The sequence below is a fragment of the Cebus imitator genome, unplaced genomic scaffold (genome assembly GCF_001604975.1).
Source record: "Cebus imitator isolate Cc_AM_T3 unplaced genomic scaffold, Cebus_imitator-1.0 Scaffold385, whole genome shotgun sequence".
In the NCBI taxonomy this organism is placed as follows: domain Eukaryota; kingdom Metazoa; phylum Chordata; class Mammalia; order Primates; family Cebidae; genus Cebus; species Cebus imitator.
Window position 1 is genome coordinate 16,866 of NW_016107700.1, and position 4,468 is coordinate 21,333.

The window sequence follows — 4,468 nt, forward strand, 5'->3', positions numbered from 1 at the left end:
CATTGTCCCCTGGGGGCGGGTCCCAGCCTCTTCCGGAGCTAAGCCCGGCCCCTGCGCGCTGCCCCCTCCTCTCTCCGCAGTACTCGCCAGGGATGACCATGAGCGTGTGATGGGGCGGCAGCCCCGGGCCTCTGCGGGCCTAGGCTTCTGCCCAGCGCCCCTGCTCAGGGCGAGGGGCTGAGGTCACACCTCGGGCACCTGGACTCCTGGCCAATCAAGGCTTACCCAGCTGGGAGGCCCCACATGAAAGACTTTTATCATTTTATTAAAAACGCAAGGACCTCAGAGACGTTCTTTTCTGTATGGACCCTTCCTGCCATTTGTATTTTGTTCCAGAAAGAAGGGCTCTTTGGGGGGGGTCCCCTCTCCCCAGGACGTCAGGGGGTGGGCCCCATCAATAAATGGAACCTGGTTTTGGTTTTTGGTAGCGTGTCTGATTCCCTCTTTGGTCTTCGACCACCACGCTGTCCACCTTGTGGTCTTGTTTCCCACCCCACCCCCCATCTAGCCCCACATTCGACTGAGGCTGTGGGTTCTGGGCTCTCCCTGGGAGTTGGGGTGGCAACCATGGGCAGAAGGATTGGGACGGGAAGCTGGGCGCTCAGAGTTGGGGAAGTAGAGGAAGGCAGAGCCAGGTGCCAGGCCCCAAGAACCCCAGGTGGAAGGACAGCTGAGAGTGGCAGCGGCTTTATTGTCTTTGGGGCAGCCTGGAAAGGTGGGGTCCTGGGGGACAGCGGGGAGGAAGGGCTGGGAAGCTGTGTGACAGGGGCCTCAGGTGGTGGGCATCTGGGGTTCCTCCACTTGTGGGTGCCCATTGGCATCACCGGTGCAGCCGTTGGTGGAAGCGGGTCCTTTCTTGTTTGTCACAGGGCAGGCGGCAGCCAGGGGTTCGACTTGCTTGAGGCTGGGCCCTGGGCACTCCATCTTACGCTCCAGGAGCATGTGGTTCTGCGGCTGGAGCCCCAGGCGGGCCCTGAGGATGTTCTCGGTGCAGCTGCACTGGCCGAAAAGCGCATTGATCGGCAGGCTGCCCGGCGGCACTGGCGGCACCTTGAAGAGGAAGCTGAGCAGGGACAGTACGGGGTGGAAGGTCTGCAGCTCGGGGTCGGCGTCAGTGCAGAAGCTCACGCGCTGGCACAGCTCTGTCAGCAGCGCCAGGTCTAGCATGCTGGGTGCGGCCAGCAGGGAGTCCCCGCACGTGCTGTGCAGCACCAGTGTGTTGGTCCCGCCCAGCATTAGCTCCGAGGTATACTCAGCCAGCTCACGCTTGCTGTTGCCCACATACGGCACTTACCAGTGGTCCGGCTCCTAGCCGGGCGTATAGAGCACTGGGTCGCTCTGCACCATGTAGTCCACCACGTTGCTCCTGGACACATCCTTAGAGCGGAACTGCAACGGCGCCACTGGCCCGTCGTTGTTGCCCAGTGTTTGTAACTCACGATGGGCATGGTCTTGAGGCCAGAGCTGATAAGGAAGACCACGAGCACGGACTTGACTTTGGTCTGGCCAGACTTGAAGTCATCTCCACTCATGAAAACCCGGCGCTGACAGGCGAGCTCAAGAGCTCCAGGCACCAGGGTGTTCTGCGGGGACCCACTGAGGAAGGCACAGCCCTCCAGGATGCCGGCAACGGCGAAAAGCGTGGAGGGAGACACCTCCAGGCCAAGCTCAATGGTGTGCAGCAGGTTCTTGGCCGTGTCGTTGAGGCCTGGAACCACCTCACAGAAGCGCTCTGTGTTGGCCGTCCACAGCACGATGACTTTGTGCAGTCCCGCCCTAGAGGGGAAATCTCGGATGCCCTTGTGGATCTGCTCCAGCTGCTGCGTGCGCCAGCCGGGTATGAGGTTGTCCGCGCGCATGCTCTGGTTGGCCGTGATGAACTCAGGGATGTAGACGGAAGGCCGAGGCCGCAGGGCTTCCATGTGCGGCCACAGTTGCTCCTGCAGCTCCCAAACCTGCACCTTTGCGCGCTGCATCGCCTCGGATAGGTTCAGCGACGAGATGTCCCAGCCATCAAACACGAGGTCGTTGGGCCCCACCATGGGCAGCAGGGCACTGAAGGGCATGAACACCTCCTGGCCCTCGGCGTCCAATCCCAGGCTCACGGTGCCCACCTGAGTCAGTGAGCCGTAGTAGTTGGCCTCCTTGCGGCCGCTGCGCGTGGGCCAGTACAGACGCAGTCGGTTGGCCAGCACCGAGGCCGTGAGCGTGGAGCCGTTGTTCCCGCCCCAGCCGACAAGCATGACCTCGAGCAGGAGCACCTGCCGGGCGGTCCGGAAGGTGAAGCGGGTGGTCGTGGGGTGTACCTTGAGGACGCCGCCCTCGCGGCTGACACGTGTCGTCCGGTACTCGTATTGCGCCTCGATAGCCTCGGGGACGTAGACCACGTCCCGGCTCTCGATGACTAACTGGGCGGCGGCCTTCATCGCAGCTGGTGGCGCAGAGTCGGCTCAGGCAGCGGCAGCTGACAGCGCGCCCAAGTCAACAACTTCTGACCTTCCAGTTATGCTAAACCAACTGGAATCAAAGGTGAGAGACAGGCGGGGTACAGTGGCTCATGCCTATAATCCCAGCACCTTGTGAGGTGGGGACAGGAGGATCTCTTAAGCCCAGGAGTTTGAGACCAATTTGGGCAACACAGCAAGAGCCCATCTTATTTCAAATTTTAAAAATTAAAAAAAAAAATTTTTTTTAAGATGGAAGATATTCTCTCAAAAGTCCAGAAAAATTATGTGGGAAAACCACTCTGCCGAAAATTAAATTTCACACAAGCAGAACAACTAGAAAGAGTCAATGATGCTCTTTCCTGTGAACATAAGAGCTTCCCACGAATGTTAATGAAACAATTAGAAGGGGCAGTACAGTCCTTTGGATGGTGTGATACAGCAAAAGTAAGAATAGATGACAGAGCAAGAATTTACTTGTGTTATGCTTTGTCACCCAAGACAGCAATTACAATAGTGCGTCTACTTGCTACTCATGAAGATCCATCCGAGATCACTAGGACAAACAGTGGAGCCAGCTGGAACAAGACAGCATGTGCCATCAGTAAGGGGCTGATAGGAAGAGTGCCTGCCTGACAGGGGAGGCTGGCCAAATGAAATTGAACCACCACCTTCTGAAATGCCCCCTTGGCAAAAGAGACAAGAAGGCAGTGGCAAAAGGGGTGGTTGCAGTAGTGGTGGGGATGGAGGTAGAAGAGGCTGTGGGGCTGGAGGTGGAAGAGGTGGCTGGGGGTGGAGGATGGGGAAATGGTGGGAAAGAGGGAGGAGGTAGTGAGGAGGAGGTGGGGTGGAGTTGGTAGAGGAGGTTTCCAAGGCAGAGGAGATGATGGTGGGAGAGGAGATTATGGTGGAAGAGATTATGGAGATCCATATGGAGGAGGTGGTGATGGTGGTGGATACAGGAGATACTGAAGACTACAAAAATTAAAAACCAAAACCAACAAGCTTCAAGGGCAAAGGAGCAGTCTGTCCTCTTGTATCACAAGCACTCACTAACCACTGTTGTATCTGAGCAAGTTGGAAGGAAAGCGTCACATCTGTGTTCCAACTGTGAGTCCTTTATTGCTGGCCACCAAAAGTCAGCTCACACTCAAAATCTCTCGGTCCTGATGAAGGGGTGAAATTTCCTGTTATATGTTGCTCAGGGTAAGGGGGGCAAAGTGGAATTTTACAGAAGCAGAATAAGCAAGTTAGGGGAGGACGCCCCCGTGATTGTTGATTAACTAAGGAGGGTATACACAAGCCGTTCCCATGATTGCTGGTTACCAAGGGGGGCATTTGGTACTTTCCATATAATCAACCAAGGAGATATTCACAATAGCAAGTGGGCTTGTCAAGCAAGGGTTATATCTTTCTATAGTTCTAAGCACAACATGACCCAGCACCGTGTAACTCAGGTATACACTCAAGGGAGGAATGGCAGGGGGAGAAGCCAAGATGGAGCCAGTCAGGCTCACCTCTAAGATGGAGTTGGTTTGGTTCACCTCACCACCTCTGCCCTTTCTCAACCATTAATCATTCAGACAAGATTTCCTTGTTTACCTCCTCCTATAAAAATGTGAAGTCTCTTTCCTTCTTCTTTGAGGAGATTCCTCTGCATTAATGGATGGTGTCCTTACTGCAATAGTGTGAAAAAAAAAAAAGTCTCCTTATGCAGTTTAGCAATTTTCAACGCTTGACACCAGTGACTCCATCTTGGGCTATTGACTCCATGCTCAGCTGCTGCTAAACTTTGAGACCCACAAAGAAATCGTGAAAATTATTTCCTTCAAAACAACCATTTTCTCAACAACACACAGCCCAAGAAAACTGGTCCCAATATTTTTTTCCAAGACAGGGTATTACTCTGCCACCTACGCTGAAGTTCAGGAGCTCAATCTTGGCTCACTGCAACCTCTGCCTCCCAAGCTCAAGTGATCCTCCCACCTCAGCCTCTCAAGTAGCTGGGACTGCAGGTGCATGCC

At 55.1% G+C, this 4,468-nt stretch overlaps 1 pseudogene across 1 annotated transcript; it reads right to left on the reverse strand.

The window, feature by feature from the left end:
- Window positions 1-249: 249 nt before the first annotated feature.
- LOC108288815 lies at window positions 250-2,426 on the reverse strand (annotated as a pseudogene). The gene has a single exon (XR_001818862.2). The product of XR_001818862.2 is annotated as an inositol-3-phosphate synthase 1-like (transcript).
- Window positions 2,427-4,468: the final 2,042 nt, after the last annotated feature.